This window comes from Adiantum capillus-veneris, chromosome 30, assembly GCF_014529385.1.
Source record: "Adiantum capillus-veneris isolate H3 chromosome 30, ASM1452938v2, whole genome shotgun sequence".
NCBI lineage: Eukaryota > Viridiplantae > Streptophyta > Polypodiopsida > Polypodiales > Pteridaceae > Adiantum > Adiantum capillus-veneris.
The window spans coordinates 7,569,457-7,588,712 of record NC_140960.1 but is presented as its reverse complement, the minus strand read 5'-3'; the positions used below and the strand labels follow the sequence as shown (position 1 = coordinate 7,588,712).

The window sequence follows — 19,256 nt, the reverse complement described above, 5'->3', positions numbered from 1 at the left end:
AAGAAGATTACTCATGACAACCCAAGGGGGTCGAAACATTTCTCAATAGGAACCCACCACTAGGCTAGCTGTTGGCCAAGGATAAAGATGCTGACTCTAACAAGCCCCACGGCCATGGATCTCTTGCCAAATATAGGCAATATTGATAATTGAGAATCCACTCAAGCTGCTACTGCTTGCAATTGTGCCTATTTATGTTGAGGTTCAGTATGGGGGCTCTAACATGGACAACAACACCAATGGGCTCTATGGGAATGTTCTCATGGGCCAAGAGATATGTGGGTGAGAGTTTCTTGGTGGACATGATTATGCCACGGATAGAGGGTGGATTGGGCATTATTGCTCCAGAGACACAAAGTTTTTCACTGCTTTTCAAGCTCATTGTCCAAGGTCTCTTTCATCAGAGCCTTGGAAGTTTTTTTTATAATCACGCGTTGGCTAGCACTAAATCTAGACATGGCAAGATTGGCCCTAGTCTTTGGTTCCACTCATATCGTTTTTTTCTTATGGAGGATGCTATGACCTCTTCCCAATGCTCGCCTTTCATATATGGGTGACAATGAGATGCAAGGAGTGCAAGGCGGCCACTTATTTGGAACTCTTATGTTTGGCATGATGAGGGACGAAAATCTAGAGACAGTACCTACCCATATTGAGTGGGCACATTGGGATAAGGGACTTGCTTTGTCACTCTCACAATGGATGCATTATAGGTGTTAGATAGGGCTTATATGAAAGTCTTACGATATGGATCATGAGGGATGACAAGTTAGATAGTTTGCCCAGCTACATGAGAGAGTTTGAGGCCAAATGTGATATTTTTCCTATTCCATCAATGGCCCCAAGTGCAGTGGTTGAAAAGGAGCCACACAACAAGGAGTTAAACAAGTGATAAGATCACTAGGCCTGCCCTTTGGATTTGGATCTAAGTGCACAAAAGAAAGTCTATTATCCTAAAGGCATTCAAAATTGAATTTTATTATAGACCCCTAACTTCCCTTCCACAAAGAATAAATAAAAGCTTGCTACACTTCTTGTATTGAGAGCTCCATAAAAAATGTCAAAATAATATCCCGAATCAATTTTGTAGATTCTATGTTTTTGGCACCACATTCTCAAAATGGCAATGGTGCCCTTTATTAGGTAGTAAGTGATATTTTTCCACTTACATGATACCATAGGTCAAGAAAGTAAAGATATGGAGTTAGGGGAACTCATAATGGGATATTAATTTAAAAAATTTCTTTTTTTGTGCAACCTTTGATCAAGTTCATAGTAAATTTCTTTTGCCCTTTGTTTTGTTCCAGACTCCATTATTATCTAATAAGACTGGGTTCACATAAGGCGGGGGAAGAAAATGGAAAAGCTTGCAAACCAACAAGAAAGTGCCATGTGGACCTTGTTGTTCACATAGGGCAGCGAAAAAGTGAGATAGAGACTACCACATCGTGGAAGAGATTAAAGGAATTTATTCCCCTTACCCCCGGAAGTTCTTTTTTCTACCCTCCACCTAGGCAAAAAGTGCCATGTTGGCACCAATCACATTAATCCAAACCTCCCACCCCTTTGTCCACATTTTCTTCCTCCTCTTTCTTCCATTGCCTCCCGAGGTTCACAAAAGGCAATGGAAGAAACTTGTCTCACGTTTTCTTCCACCATCAATGTGAATACATGGACGGTGGAAGAGAACGTTTTGGAGCTTTTCCACCCAGAAGAGCTCATAAAGTGCTTTTCCACCTGAGAGGGTAGGAGTGCTATGAGGAGCTATGAAGTACAAAAAAAGGTATCACCTACTCTAATCGTAGCTCAAGCAGAGGTATCAAATGTGGAAGAAGTGGAAGTCGTCCAACCTCCAACACGGAAGGTAGTCGAACACGTCGCTAATTCGACAAGATAAATTTTTAATTATGCATTGTTATGCATACTAACCGGTAAATCAAGCTTAGGAATCCCCTTAAACCGTCCAAGAGACATGATTGTATGAAACAAGTACGTGATTCCATACAGTATTGAAAGAAATGTTTGATAAATTGTTATTGTTGGAAATTAGGAGTTAGTGGATCATGTTTGAAGGATTACTTAAAGACAAAAATTGTTGAAGTAATATCTTGTTTCGAGATGGAACTTGCGGTTAGCGAGATGGTCCCGCGGAAAGCTGAGATTAAATTGAGGTTATCAGCTCTCTTTTTCTCCTTTGTCGTTAGCAAGATGCCTTGCGGTTAGCGAGATGCTCCCTACGCTTATCAATTGAACAAGTTTGTGTATTTTGCGATTGGCGAATAAATAAAACCTTTGCAACAAAGGCTTTGTTGATTGGATAGAGAAAGTTCGCGGGTAGCGACAACTTCATTAAAAAAGTGGATAATTCTTTTTGTTGAAATATAAGACTATTTTCATTAGACCCTATTTGATAAATAATCGTTTTGGTGATGTTTGAAGGGTTGTATGAAAGTGACTTGTGCCCGGAGTTAATAAAGGAACCATGTTTGTACATGTAAAACAATGTGGTAGTAAATAAAAAACCTAAGAAACGGGTGAGTGCGGTGTGAAAAGTGGGAGACTAGTGTCCAAATGGAACTACACTTATGGACGGATGGACTCAATTAGTCATACTTTTTGCAAGGTTACTAGTTAGTTAAGACTAAGTCTCATATCACATTTAAGACTTGCGACCGTGCCTCTTCAACGTGGGAAAAAAGGCGGTGTTTATAGATCCTCAGTATGTCAATGAGACTTTACCTTTATAATATAGGAAATAGCTTCCATTAGAATCCTTTGAGGCTTGAAGTGTATGACCCTTACAACCACGATCACGATGCATAAAGGACTTTCTCTCTTCTGTTGCTTGTATCCTTGCTTCATGGAATTGGAGAAGGGTGTCGTCAATGGAACTTGAGATTAAAGAAAGACCAACTATCAAGTCGCCCCAATCTTCAGGATTGGGGACCTCATAGTAGAGCAGATGACGGTGTTGCACTTTGAGAGAGTTGAAGATGGTTCCTCCTATGAAGATTACTGACAACCCAAGGAATCGAAACATTTCTCAATGGGAACCCATTGCTAGGCTAGTTGTTGGCCAAGGCTAAAGATGCTGACCTTGACAACCCCGGTGGCCATGGATCTCTTGCCAATTGTAGGCAATATCAATAATTGAGAATCCACTCGAGCTGCTAGTGCTTGCAATTGTGCTTAGTGACGCTAAGGTTGAGTGTGGGGGCTCTAACATGGACAACGACACCAACAGGATCTATGGGAATGTTCTCATGGGCCAAGAGACATGCGGGCTAGAGTTTCTTGGTGGACATGATTATACCATGGGTAGAGGGTGGATTGGGCACTATTGCTCCGGAGACACAAAGTTTTGCACTGCTTTTCAAGCTCATTGTCCAGGGTCACTTTCATGAGAGCCTTGGAAGCTATTTTTGAAATCATACGTGTTGGCTAGCATATACCTAGACATGGCAAGATTGTCCCTAGTCTTTGGTTCCACTCATCTTTTTTTTAATATACGGAGGCTCCTATGACCTCCATCGAGTGCTCGCCTTTCATGTGCCTCAATTGTGAAGACAATGAGATGCAAAGAGTGCAAGGCGGCCACTTATTTGGAACTCTTATGTTTGGGATGATGAGGGACGACAATATAGAGAGAGTACCCACCCATATTGAGTGGCAGGTTGGGATAAGGTCCCTTTGTCGCTCTCACAATGGATGCATCACAGGTGTAGATGGAGCTTATTTGGAACTCTTACGGTCGGGATCATGAGGGATGACAGGTTAGATAGTTTGCCCAGCCACATGGGAGAGTTTGAGGCTCCAAATGTGATATTTTGCCTATTCCATCAATGGCCCCAACTGGAGCCACACAACATACAAGAAATTATGTCAGCAGTAATAACTTGTTTCTCAAATTTCTTAGACTTGTTTAAAGGAAGAAATGAAAACTGGTGCCCATCCATAAAATTTCTCACGAGGATGATGAATCTTAAAAAAAGTTACGATTTTTTCTCTAAAATCAACTTAGATATCCCTTCTATTAATATAATCCTGTTAAAGTTTTAAAATCTTGGCAATTAAAAAATCCATTCATTTGAACTCATGTGGTAACTTACATGTCTAAGAGGTGAACCCCCCGAGAGATGAGGAGATCATCGACAAGGAGATGATCACCATCTAAAATCAAGCTATAGGATGTCTTCTTTATCGTGCAATACTAGGCTTGACATCCAATATGCACTCACAATGTAGCGAGTATATGAAAATTTCAAGTATCAATCATTGGAGAGAAGTGAAAAGAATTTGTTATGTCAACACAAGGGCAACCTTGGCATCTTCTACTCTCCATCCAAAAACATAGAGTAGAAGCATATAATGACTCTTAGCAAAGAAGGACCTATGGTCTCCACACCCATATGTGAAGCATAATACAAAAACAGGAGAGTTTGAGGCCCCAAATGTGATATTTTGCCTATTCCATCAATGGCCCTAACAACTGGAGCCACACAACATACAAGAAATTATGTCAGTAGCAATAACTTGTTTCTCGAATTTCTGAGACCTGTTTAAAGGAAGAAATGAAAACTGGTGCCCATCCGTAAAATTTCTCACAAGGATGATGAAGCAACCGATAGGGACGCGCTCTACCCAAGGGCTATTTCAAAAATGTTGTTCCAGCCCTTTGTCATTTCATTTTGCGTTTCAAACAAGAAACACATTTCGGCCCCATTGAAGAATGCATTTTGGCATTGTTTTGGTCGTCAAAGGTCTGTGTCGAGATTGAAAAGTGGCTGACAAGGAGTTAAAAAAGGATGCTAGCTAGGAGCATGAAGAAAGTGGTTGTTAAGCTTGCTGGGAAGGTGAGTCATGAGCTACAACGGCCGGCCATCCATCCATGCTCCGACCACGAAAAGTGCTCACCATTGGCCGGACCCTATGTGCTCGTGCTAAGAGTCTTGGGTGGTTCCTCTTCCCATTCCACTCCGCGTTCCGTGTTTCTATGGGGCAAGGGGGCTGCATCAGAGTCCCTCTGAGGTAGAGAGGGTGAATTCTCCATCCGAGTTTGCTGCTACTGCTACTATTCGGGTCGAACACAGTCATTGAGCCTTGATAGGTGGTAAACGGGCGGAATATTCATTACACACTGCTATTGAAGTTGGCTACTTAGGATTCCACGGTGTGGTGGGCGTTTCCCTAAGCAGTAGTTCACCTTTGTTCTACAGTCTACTCGTTGCAAACTATGCCATTAGTCTCACTATCATTTCATTGGCATGTTGTGTTGGTGGCAAAGGAGGTTGGTACTCAACATTGCTGGGTTAGTGCAATCAGGTGTTTTAGCTCGTTGCATCGTCACTTCTGATGAGGAGGCCACTCGTGGGACCAGAGATGCACCACAGAAAGCGGGTGGATCGGGCATTATTGATCCGGAGATGCAGAGTATAGGAAGAGTATTTACTCCATCGCTTTCCGAGCTTTCGCAAGAGCCTTGGAAGTCAAGAGACATGCCACAGAGATTGGGCAGTTTTGATCGGGAGATGCAGAGTATTGCAAAAGTATTCCACCTGCTCAGGATCACGAGGGATGACACTTGAAGAGAGGGCCCATGTTGACTGGGTAGGTTGGGATAAGGTCCCTGCTTCGTCTCACTTTCTCATTGCAAATGTGTTGCTGCAGAGTTCATACCTGAGCATTGGATGCATCACAAATGTGTTGCTGCAGAGTTCATACCCTGTTGCTGGGACATAGCTGTGGCTGGGGCTGTTCTGCTATCCGTTGTTTGTGTGGTTGCTGCACTATATCCACCATGCAGATCGCTATCTGCCAAATCCCCTCTTCTGTCCAAGTCAACCAACACTCTCTCAAGAATCCTCAGTTCATGGCTTGCCTCCCTGCTTCCTCCTTGAGAACCAACACAGCTACCACATGGTTTGAGAAGAAGAAGGAGCGTGCTAAGATGGTTGTGGTTCCCCCTCGTTCACCAAGGAAGTCACATGAATAAAAATGAGCTAGCTGTGTGCGACAAGTTGGCAGGCCGATCAGATTGGGAGCTTCTCTGCTATCCCATGAAAGCCTCATGATGCATAGTCTCTCCCGCGCCTCAGTCAACCGTACTGTCCTACATAGTCTCTCCCGCGCTTCAACTCATCGCCATGTACATTTGTAGCGTGGCCACCTCCCAATCTATCAAATGGGTTAGAGCTCTAGCATGTTAAAGTCCCCCCTTAGCACTAAAACATCTCTAATCATAGTGCAAAGGTGCTCCATTGGTTAGGAGCATACACATTCAACAGACCAATCATCTCACCTGGAAATCGTAGAGTGAGCCACTCAGCGTATCCCGGCACGACAACGACTCTATCCACAATGGCATGCTGCCAGGAATCCACAGTAGATAAACATAAGATGATCGTGGACTCTGCATCCTTTGAAAAGAAGTGGCGTGCCCTTGTTGGGCATACCTTACCAATTAATGCTCTCCAAGTGGCAACATTCTTGTCAAGTACATTTCTGAATTTTTGATAAATTGCAACCGAATCAGTGCTAAGCTCACATCTGAGTGCCAAGAGCCCCTAAAGAGTAATCTCACCTTGCATCTGATCACAGTGGGAGAGATGACCTCATTTCACATCCAATGGGAGCTTCTCTGTTGAGAGAACATCACAAATACCTTGGTGCCTCCCATTGTGCATGTTGCATGTTGATGCCGATGACATGGGGTCATATCGCAATGGCAATGGCAATGGCGTGTGATAGAGACTTGTTGTGGGGCGGCACAAATCTTTATGCATGCATGCATGGTCTTCTGAATGCTCCCCAATAATTATTGAGTGGAGGTTGCAGATGCAGAGTCTTGGTCAGTGAACAACTCTCGAACCATTGTTGCACGTGACTCTGCAATTTTTGATATTCTGCTGTTTCAAACAGGTTTGCAGACTGGCAGTGGCTTGGTACAGAATGTGCACGTGTCTCCCAATGGCACAAATCTAGGCCAGGCGGCAACTTCTCCACGCTAGGCACCCAAACATGTGAAACAGAGCTCCCAAGCACCTAATAAAAGCCGCGCTGTAGTTATGGCATCCTTTGCATCTTCTGCACCACCGCTGAAACGCCCTGCACAAAACGACCCAATAAAAGTAAACCATACAGAAATAGCAAAAAAATTTGGACCATTTCTCGATTTGTGCGTGTCATCCTTGCGCAGGGGCCATGCTAATCTTCTCTGTATCGTTCCAATTTTATCAGATGTCCCCGAAGGGACGAAAGAGAACAAGCCCCTTCTCCAACATATGAACCTTCCTTTTCGAGGATTTCAAATGTGCATGTGGGGCAGTCCTTTGCCATGTGGCAAACGCTCCAACACTCCACACTGTCCTGGCCTCCCAACTCACGCACGCCCAAACTTACAAGCCCTCAACCACAACCGTATTTATTACTCCACACATCCATGATCCCCATAGGAGAACAAGAATGTGGGAACCATACGTAGTAATTTCAAAGGGTGCAGGGAGCAGATTGCTACTTAAACGGTAAAACTCCCTCCACATGGTCAAATTCTCCATCATAGGAGCAGAACGTGTTACCCTTCCCCTTTATGCCCTTGCGGCCATAGTACAAAGTTGCAAGTTACAGGCCTTCTGTCGCGTCGACATTGCAGATATATATAGATCGACCAGTTTATATATCCGAGCATGAGTGAGAGAGAAGTTTCCTCTGCACGCGAGTCCTACATTTAAAACCACACATGCCTCGAGTCTTGTTGCGTCACTTTGATGGCCGGAATGTGCCTTTTGTCAGTAGAAAGAGGGAAAGTCTTAGCTAACTGCCACTCTTATAGGGTTGGAATTTGCGATTTCTTGATCTCTATGCTTGTTTGTCGGTGATGCGTGCCATCGTTGGCCCTTCCCTAGCTCGGCAATCCAAGGTGAACACCTTAATTGAGGTCTTTAATGGTGGCATTGTTGTAGCTCTTGTTGTTAAAGAATCCATTCAAATCATGAGATATTGCCGAGCTTCACCTTTAGGGATTGCCATTGGAACCTCACTTTTAGCATAAATTTTCTTCGACTCTATCAGAAAAGGAGACTTAGATACACTGCCACCAAATTTAATTTTTTGGCAAGTCTAAGTTACTCTCTAAATGATGAAAGCCATTTCGATCTCTTAAAATCAAAATGAAAACCTAATGCTAGATGAGTATTTTTTTTCTCTAGCCTAGAGAGACGAAATGTCTGTATTTGACTTAAAATAGGCTGCCCAGGAAGCGAGAATGGTAAGACCAAGGCTAAAGGTATTAAGGAGCCTCATAACATTCATAAGCAGCTAAGGTTTGGTTAAAACCCTAAACCCTAAGCCCTAAACCCTAAACCGGCTTCCCGCATGAAGATGTCAAAAGCTCAAAGGAATGTCCATTATGATGTGGAAATTCTTTTAAGGAACCCGGTATAATTTTCAACAGTTTCAAAATGACCTCCCAACCTCAATTTTAGTGTTTCGAGAGCACTATGGGAACTAGACGGGAAAGCTTGCATGTGAAAGGCACCTTGTGATAAGTGCATATAGAGTGCTGGTGATAAGTAGATCATTAACACACGACCTTGCAAAGAGGGGTCGACCCAAAAAGTGTTGGCAGAGAGGCCAAAATCAAGGGATCTGGCTTATTAGGCAAGGCATCTGCTAAAAATAGCACATGCCACTCCTTTCTAGGGTGTTATCTCTTAATTTGTTGTTGTCGTTGTTGTTGTTGTGTGTGTGTGTGCACGCGCGCGTGCGCATTATCAACCTCCTTGGACCCAAAGAGAGTGCTTAGGCTCACCTGAAAGCTCTCTTCGAGCTCTTTCTTCTTCATTGCTCTGCTCTTATCATTAGTTACAAGATAATCTATTACGACACAACAAAAGAGAGGGATTACCATAATCTGAAAGCTTTTCATTTCAATTATACAAGCATGATTAATTATTTATCTTCCAATATTAATAGTGTGTGTGTACACAAAGGTTATAACTATAATGTAAGCTAGTATTTTGCAATTTGTACATTTGTGTGTATATGTATGTTTGCACATACAATTAGAATTGAATTAAGATAGAGTTTGTAATTATCTATTACTTAGTGATGAAGCTCTAAGATTCACATAGCATCCCCGGATAGCACAAGTCTTTGAACATTTGAGGAGCTGGATGTTATAGATAAGAGTGGTGGAGTGATGATTATGGGTGGGAAGGGAGAGATGGGACCTACTATGGCGAAGAGTGGGGGGGTAAAGTTTCGTACCTCCCACTTTGTTGGTGAGTAGATTGAGCCAGCTCTCATGAAGGAGAAGTTGTGACAAGTGAGGCGTGCACTATTGTAGCAATCTTAGCGAGGAGATATAGACCTTGATTTCAACTTGCTAGAGGAGAACGCTAGAGATTTTTCATCTAACGAGCCTTTGCTTCATAGAAATAAAGACTCAAGGTAATTGAATCATCATCCAAGTTGAAGAAATCCTAGCCTATCTCTGCAAGTCCGCCTCATTTAAACGAGGAAAGCACGACAAGGTGAGAGTCCATCCAAACAAACAAAGCCATTGCAAGCTACCACCTCACCTTAGATGAAGACCTCCAACTCAAACACAAGTAGTACTCTACACATTTCTCTGCCCTTGTCTCTGCATGCCACTATGAAAATTGCATGTTCTATTTTTTTTTATGATCTATATGTTCAATGTAGATAAGTCTTTTCAAAATTTCGTTAAAAAAAAGTGTGTGTGTTTTAATGTTTTAGTGTGTGTGTGTGTGTGTGTGTGTGTGTGTGTGTGTGTAGCAGTTCTAAATAGATACATACACGCAAACGAACACTAGCTATTTACACACCAATAATTGTAGGAAAATATAATGGATTTGTACAATAATTTATTTGCAATTGAAAATAAAATTTGTACAAGGTAATGGAGATAACAAAGTACAGCATGGGAGAAAGTAATCCCAAAGTCTGGGGTGATGCTGCTTCAAGGTAAGAGATACGAATAGAATGTTTTTATCAAAGAAGGTGGCCCTCACTCGCACCCATAGTCACAAGAAAATAATTTGTTAGCACGTGACAGTACGCAAGTGATGCTGGGCATCCCAGTTGTTATCCATGTCGCAATGAAAAAACAAACAGTTCTCTACACGTATTTTGTTTTTTTTAAAACAAAATAAGAGTCCTTGGTTTTTAGGCAATCTATCCCGGAGAGTAAGATTCCCCCAAAGCTACTATATATCAAAGTGAGTTCCAGATTTATTTTATAAAATTTTCCAATGCCTAACCTTAGTTTCAAGAGCTTTAAAGAGATTATAAAAAAACTAGGTTTTTATAGAAAAGATCCGAAACTCATTCTTTAACGAGATCGGGGAGATTTTAACCCCATAGGAGCAAGCTCAAGTTAGCTCGAGACATATAATCCTACACTAGATATTAGATCTTAAATGGCTAAAACACCTCTTGAAGAGATAAAGGACCGCCTGGTTATGTCTGAACAAAGTTTGAGCTTGAATTTTATTTCATTTACAAAGCTTAAAAGGCCTCTATAGTATATTACGAAAGCCAAACCAACATACATCAGAGCGACACAGTAAGGTACAGGACCAGCAGACCAACCAGAGGAGTCTGAAACAAATGTTTGGATTTTTTAAAACTATACTAATACCAAAATTAAGAACCAATTAAATCCTTTCAAATACCATCATTATTAACAGTTGATTCTCTTCCTATGTCATAGCCGACATAATCTTCCATATAGCCAGTACCAAATACCTGTTTTTATCCTCGCTAATCGAGTATATAATAAAATCACTCTCATCATCTGTTTACCCAAAATTAAATACAAACTGCAGATTTGTTCTTCTTATTATGAAAAAAAGAGAGCGGACAAACAAGAAATTATGTTTTTATAGTGCAGGCCAAAGTGACATTCTCTAAAAAATAACCTGCACAACAGGGCAGGTCATGGCATCAAGTTAAAAATGGCCCAACCAGTACAAGCTAGAGATATAGTAAAAAAACCAGAGATCAGCCGAAGTATTTTCCCAAAGTCATCCTCCCACTCTCGAGAGAGTAGCCATGATACCATTACCCCATGTTAAATGTCTAATATGTTCTAATAAAATCACAGCAAGACCAGCTAGGAAGGTCTAATTCCCTAGAAAAGGCATTCAACCAAAACCAGAATAAAAAAGGCCAGAGACCATCACAGGCTTAGTCAAAGACCATCTCACATACTAGCGAGTACCAAATATACCATCAGCCCTTTATAGATATTTACACACTAGCTGGAGATAGCATTTTTCTATTCTTGTTCATAGCATCCTACAGGTATGCAATCATCCTCCTATGCACTGATATAATGAGAGCAAATAAGGGTAATTTTAAACGAAGCAATGCTTAGATGATTTTAAAGCCGGTGACCCAAACCATAACAGGCAAGATGTATCCAGTAACCATAAGTCAGCAATATATACAAATTGCAAGTGGTGATCAAGCGGGCAAGTGATGTATGAAGGCAAAAAGTATTCAAGATTTAAACAACCTAAAAAACACTACATTATTCGAGTATGTGACGCTCAACAACCTCTACAAATTTTTCCAATATCTGGTTGCACCACAGTAACCAGACAGTGAATCTTCTTGATGTTTTAGAGACCTGGCAACACCTCAGTGACCTGAGTTAAGCAATAGTAAATTTTCTCAATTTCTTCAAAGATTCTAGCCAAAAACAAACTTCCCCAAATCAGAGCATCATCTTTAAACAAAAATTTGTCCAATTAGTAAGAGATTAAACAAATAAAGATTACCATTTATTCAATTTAAGCACCTTCATTTTAGCCAAACCAGTCCAACCCAATATTTTAAAAGTCTACATGAGTGCCAAATAGATAGATAACCTGCAGACTTGGAGAGGATGACGACTCCACCAAAATTTTCTCCATACTTTTAGGCATGTTGAAGTCACAACAGCTTACAAGTTTTGAACGCACAAGCTGTAATCACAGAACCACGATTCTAAGTGAGTAAAGTACTCACTTGATGTAAATCAGTGAATGTTTTATAGATGATGATGCGCCGCCGTAGCAGAAGGGACCCGGATTATGCCAGGCATTCCCATAATTGACATTGCCATTAAAGACCCTGTTTCCAGGGATTTTGTCTCAACACACGATCTGGTTGAGAAAAGCAAGTGTCGAGTCACAAGCATTGCAGCCACGCACCTGCGAACCCACTATATGCATGCAGAGGGTAGCGTGCGACCAAGCCGATAAAAGAGAAGTATTGCAGAGGTTTACTCAGAGTACATGCAATATAGGTGTAAGGCATTTTTAGGGTAATTAAAAGATAAAGACAAGCTTTGAAAAATATAAAAAGAGGATACCTATATTTAAGAATAAAAAATAAAATCCTTTATGAGCATCAATATTATTGTGGTAGTAGATAGTATGAAATTTCCAGACTACTTTCACTAGGTCGATACGCGGCACTTAAAATTCCTAAAGAGGTATATCCTCTAACTCTAGATGGACACAGACAAAAAATTACTCATACAACCGACATATCAAACGAGACTATTATCGATAAGCTAGCCAAGTGGGTAAGTTACTAGATAAGCATTTGCAATCACAAAGAGGTGAGTTAATGTAATACTGGACCCAATAAGAGATGGCAAGTAGCTTGGGCTATTCGTACAGATATCCATTAGGTTCAGGTAGCTATGTAGGTCTATAAAGGATGGGTGTTTTTAAACTTCAGAGTGCACTGTATCAGTCTTGAGTAACTTTCAAAGAGTTTACAATCAACTGATTACTTGTCTTAAGCTGTGTCATAACATTATACGCTATGACTTATAATCAAGATCAGGCTTTAGACATAACCATTCCTCATCTTCAGCAATCGAGTGAGTCCATTAGGAGAACCACTATACTCCGTTATGAGCGTCTTTTATTCTTCCAATTAGGAACATCGTTTACGCAGATGAAGTGGTGGACATATCAGGATAGAGTGACACGGGGTGACCCTTTGGGGTCGAGAGCACTTCAGGAACAATATCCGTCTTGTGATGGTAACTGAAGCCATGGGCTAAGGGCCACAGTATTATTATGTGGAACATTGAATGAAGCAAGGATTTTCCGAGCTGTTATACTTGCTAGCGCAGTTCTTCCACACCATAAGATTTTTTTGTATCGCAGTTTTGGACAGCCCCTCAGAGGATATTTTAATAGCACACCCCGCACCAGAGAGTATGGTGTAATTTTGGCCAACGGTATCTTACCTTTGGCCGAGAGTCCAAACACATGTTATTACCGTGACAGCTGCTTGTGTGATCATGTAATGGATGGTTTAATAGAGATGTAAAGGTGAAGAAAAAAAGGGTTTTTTTTATAAAACAAGCCAGGCTTTTTCTGTCCAATTTATGTAGTGAAGCATGAGAAAGGACTCATGTAATTTTGTGTGTGTGTGTGTGTGTGTGTGTGTGTGTGCCCACCCATTCCCAGGCACCATATTCTAAGTGGTGGTAGACCCATAGAATATGGGCCTACTATCTCAAAAAGAAATTATTTCCAAATATTTCGAAAGGAAAACAAGAGGTTTCCTTTAGAAAGTGAGAAATTCAATACTCTAGTGTATCTTATTCTGGTTTAAAGAGACTAATCAAATTTTGTAGGTCAAACTTAAGGCCGGACCAGTTGTGCTTTTTTAAGGAATTGCAAATACAAGCAACAAGGTCTTTTTGAGAAAACCCATTATTAATGAACTCGATAATAAGAGTGTTGATTTCTTCATATGCTAAAAATCTATCAAACGAGGCATACATTATAAGAAAAAACATTCCTAGACAGGTGTGTAATAAATTTTTAAAGGGTATATTGCTTTTCCTTTTTGTAAATTCAGAGGAGACGAGTTTGAGATTATCTCTTTCCCAGAAGAAACGAGTATAAAAACTACCCAAGAATGGGGGAGTCAGAGTAATCGCGATATTCAGGAAGTGAGTCCTAGAAATGACCCAATTATCAAGCCACATTATTTTATCAGAGAACGTAGGTTCAATATTAAGACAAGGTGGATATATATCTTTAAGTGTATCTTCGAACATGGGATTGTTAAGGCTACACAGGTCATTCATAAACCTAAACAAATGAACAAAGTGTGTGAGTAACAAAGCCCTGGTAGGGTGACTTAACATTTTTAAGATCCATTTGTATTTGAAGTGACAAAGATAGAGATTATACATAACTGGAGAGCAAGAAAATCCCATTGGGATCCCTAATATTTGTTTATAGCAAGTAACCCCTATTTGGAGACAGCAATTATTCAGGAGCCAAAAGATATATCTATATAAATCATCTTCTTTAAAGACGAAAGGTGTAGACTTTTTTGATTTTTTTACCCAACCTTTATTCTTTTTTGTTGAGATACATGTATATCCCAGTTTCACTCTATGAGAAAAAGCTAACTTTATAAGATTAGATAATGTATTAAAAAGACCATAAGATCCTTTTAGAGGAATATTCTCATAGCATTGTGTTATGTCTGCCGTAAAGATAGAGAAAATGTTTTTTGGGAGGTTAACAAAAACCTATGCTGCATTTTCAATGATCCAAAACGGGCAGCAGTCTAAATTTCCGAATCATCTAAGATCATTACGCTTGATGGTGCAAATTGCTTCAATTTCTAGTAGGTTTAAGCAAAAGGTGATGTCATTCGTAATACAAGAAAACAGGCTATTAGATGCGTCAGTAATCCATCTAAATTTATGCTTATGATTTTTATAAGTTGGGAGAGTACAAGAATTTTCAGAGAGTTAGGACAATAACCAAGTCCTGATAAATCATTATATAGAAGTTCTAAGCGAAGAGGTATCAAGTTTGAAAAAATCCACACCATTGAGTCTGGAATAGGTAGAATCAAAAGCTATTTTTTTAACATATAAAGGAAGCAGTATTCGAGGCTTTATCAAGGCCAATAATGAACCATCTCTCCTTAATATTAGAGATGGAAGTCTTAAATTTAGGAGTTAGCCAGGTAGTCTCAGTACTTAGCCATACTTGCGGCATAAGACTGATCTTTTTCCAAAAAATTTCTTTGAGTGTTGAGGTAAGTAGAATGTGAACATCAACCTCCAATTGGAGTTTTAAGGCCAAGTCGGCCAGGCTTTCAAGTAGAGCCAATAAGGCAAGCTGAGGATTTAGTGGAAAAGGAGGAATATGATTCAAGCCTTTACTCAAGAGGCTCCTCACAGGAGTATTAGATATGATTTCTAAGTTAGAAGTACAAACATGTAAGCCAAAGTTAGTAAAAGTCTTACAAAACTTCGAAAATAGGTGACAAGCGCAGACAAGAACCTCTTCATTGTGGAGGAAATCATTTGAATAAAAAAGATTTTTGATAGACGACAAGTATTTTCATCCAAACATCACATGTTTTAGCAACAGATTTGATCCAAAAACATGTCTAAAACATTCAGTAAAAATAGATTGGGGAGTAAAAAAATCCAAAATCTTGCTAGTAAACAAGCAGTGTGAAAATATTCTATTACATGCTTCTTCCTTCGGAGGTAGGTAAAGTCTTCCACAGGCGTTCCTTCGTACCTGCACATTACATATCCAAAAGATTTTGGATTTGTAGGTTTCTGCCACAGCCTCTAATATAACTTCTAGCTCTCCCTCTCCCAAAAACAGAATCACTAGAGGAGGGAGTCAAGAAAGAGGTGCAAGAAGCCGACGGAGAGACAAGAGTGTCGGGGAGTTTGGAAACTTGAGTTTCATCATCATCAATATTAGGCTTGATTTGACCAACCATACTTTTGATTCCTTTATAACCTCCATAACTGGTTAACAGTGTGCCACAACCTTCAGAACCAAGCTCTTGGAGGGTGTCACACATAATCGATCTGTAATGTATAAAGGAGATTTGAGCTAAGACCAGATCCTTAGCTTGTCCACCAAGCCACAAACAAAAGAGGGAAAGATGAAAATCTTCTACTTTGTCAGGAAATATATTTGGCAGATTGTTGAGGGCGTACCAAATAGCATGGTCAAACCAAATGATGCTTGACTCACAAGCAACTTTAGGATCTAAAAATTTGCATGCACACTTAAGGTAAGGTGTGAACACATTCCATACTATTTTAGTGTAGTAATCAACATTATTTTTACTAAAGGTCATCACACCTTTGGTTCTTGCATATAAACCTGTATTAGATCCGCATTTTTTATCATCAAGGAAATTCATATTGAATGGAGCTTTAATCAGATCTCCTTTATCCAGGAGCTGAATCCCTTTAAGAACCTTAAGCTTGCATTCTTCAATAGTGGCAGGTGATAGGTTGGCAAGGAAAACCCAAGTTTCCATAGAAATGGGTGCAAGAAACCCTTTATTTGGGAACAACCAAAGTCTGTGCTCTACACCCAAGGATTCTACTTCAATCTGTCGTGATGGTAAAAAAGGAAAGGCCCTATAGATTTTGGCACCATATCCAAAAGGGAAGCTTCATTGAGTGAACAAAGATCCTTTGGAAAATCTTTTACAGCTTCCAATGCAACAACATATCTACAAAAGAGGCTGTTAGGTGGAGGGACTATTGGAGTTGGGACTAAGCCCGCAAAAGTTCAGAGCCGTTAGAAGAGAAGGAAGCTAAGTCCTGAATATGGGCTTTGAAAAGACCGACCAAATTAGAAGTAAATTCTAGCAGTAGGTTGATACTTTCAATTTTATTCTTAATGAGGAGAACGAGAACTTTCAGCCGTTGGTCAAAAGAAATAAGCTGGACAATTGACAGACTAGAATCCTTTGAGGCATAAAAAATTAGTGTCATAATAATCAATATCTAATTCTCCTAAATGATTTTCTCATGTTAAACTGATCATTTAATATGGGGAAGTGCCAGGGGAGAAAAAGCTAGAATATTGGATAAGTAAGCAGACCGGGCCACAGTAGGGATACAACGGAGCGAAAATAGGGACCCAAAGGGGGGGCCATCTGCAAAAGAGCAATGTGCAACATGGTCTTAAAATACCCTAAGGTTCATCCCATTAAGACTTCCAAAATGCTAAGGTTCCAAAATTCAAAGGTTGTGTCCAAAGGCCAAACACTAGGGAAACTGGATGCTTAGTGTGTATCACAAAAAGTCTTTGTCAATCCCTACATAGGAGGGGGCGAGCCTTGCAAGTAGGGGATGAGAGAGAAGCACACACACACACACACACAAGCTCCCTTTACACAAAGGGAATGAGGGACACATGTCAGCTCCCTAGCCCAAATGCCCACAAGGTGTACCCAATTCCTCTTGGATGGCCTTGGAGGTGGACCCATGAGAATTAGGCTAGAGTAAATCTAGTTTAATTAATTAAAACACTTAATAAAAGAACCAATAAGAATTAAGCTCTCTAGAAGACTATTGGACAGTCTCCCAAGGGGACCAATGAGCATTCAACAACCCAATGGCTTGCCTGATTCCTATTGGCCAAGAGGCAAAGGGGTCCAATGAGAGTTTAGTTCAATTAAATAATTACCTAAAGCTCTCACAAAAAGGGGAAGGGGGACACATGTCATAAGGCTATCACTTATGCTGCTTAATTACCATTGGCTAAGCGTGGGTGGTCCAATAGGATGCTAGCAAGAGCAAATAGCAAGAGGGGTCGACCAAGAGAGAGGGGGCTGATTTTTTCAAGGCATTATCACACACACACACACTCACAAAATCTCATGTGTGAAGTAAAGAAGACTCTCTCTCCTTCTCACGCTTTAATGGAAATCTTATCACCTACTCTTAGCTTGTGAGAAGGAAGGCCTAGATCAACAAATCTTGGCTTTGTGATGCAAATCCAACCAAGAGCCAAGCTTTAATGCATGCTCATCTCCTCTACCATGCTAATTACTAAGCTAAGCTATGCGAATATGAGTGATTATGTGAGGAGATGTACATCTTTCTCGTAAGAATACTCCTTCTTCCTCTCAATCTACTCTCATACCCCACTAGCTCTCACCATCTTCGAAGGTGTGTGAGGTCTTGGGTCTGAGACCGTGAGGGAATTGATGTTGTGTTTGATAAGTGTTTTGCGTAGTGTATGAAGTTTCCATCTTCATTGCACTATCTACTATTGAAGGAACACAAGAAATTGTATTGTAAAATGTCTCTCTTGATGGGAGAATCCATAATACAAAGCCTTTGGAGGGGGGACCGGCTCCATGCAAATCCGGTCCTCAACTATTGTCAATCGCTTAATTTATCTCTCTTTTGAAGTATTGTTCATGCTATCTAACTAGGTGTTATGATTTTTGTTGCTCTCTCCACCCAAGCACTCTTGTTAATCTCATTAGGAATCTATTCTAATGAAATGCTCACTATATTCATGCTATTTTCCGCTACAGACAAGTTACTAGGCCATTAAATGTTACATTTGTATCAGAGCACACGGTTTCTCTTTTCTTGCTCAAGAAGGGAGGTCCTCAAGCTATCTATAAATGGTTGGTACTATTAATTGCATGTGATTTTTTAGCCTTGCTGTGCACCTGCCTTTGTGCAGTTAACGGGGCATCACCGTCGAGAGCTATGGTCTTAATAGTGGAGTCCTACGGGGCTTGCCTACGGCTTCACCACTATTGAGCTATTAGAAGCTTGACATGAGCGGGTGCTGTTTTGGTGTTGAACGACCCTCTCTTCTATTCCTTGCAATTAATGGTATTCGAGCCACGGGTACAGTAGCTTGAGTGCTTTTTCTAAAGGGGTAAAGAGGAGTAGCAACTAGGGCTTGAAGTGCGAAAGTACACCTAAAAAGTTTACACCTAAAAGTTGTTAGAATGGCTGACAATAGTAAAGAGAGTAAAATTAATGTTGATAACTTTGCTTTTGCTAATGAGCAAGCTACTAATGATGCCCCGATGCTTGTTAACTATCTTGTTTCTAGGCTTCAACAAGCCATGGGCAATCCATCCCTCCAAAGTGAAGTGCAACGGCAGCTTTGTGCTCATGGGATTCTCCAAGCTCCCCACCATGATGAGAGAACACCTAGGAAGCCTCTTTGTGAGACTTCCAAAAGAGGTGTCTCTCCGATTCGGGAAGAAGAAGAGGATCCCTATGAAGGGCTCAGAAATTTGCTCTTTGATGACGCATCTCCTTCTCAAAGGAGAATTCAAGAGCCTCCACCGAAGGAACAAGAAAGAAGTGAGTCTCCCGCCACCTCGGTGGAGATGGCTCTATGAAGACGGCGGGCTAAACGCTCTCCATCACCTCCAAAACGGAGAAAACCATCGCA

General features: G+C 40.7%; 1 non-coding gene across 1 annotated transcript; it reads right to left on the bottom strand.

Moving 5' to 3' along the window:
- Nucleotides 1-7,149: 7,149 nt before the first annotated feature.
- LOC147417498 (U6 spliceosomal RNA) lies at nt 7,150-7,252 on the bottom strand. Its single transcript, XR_015187377.1, has one exon. It is a non-coding gene; the product is annotated as a U6 spliceosomal RNA (small nuclear RNA).
- Between the last annotated feature and the right edge of the window lie 12,004 nt (nt 7,253-19,256).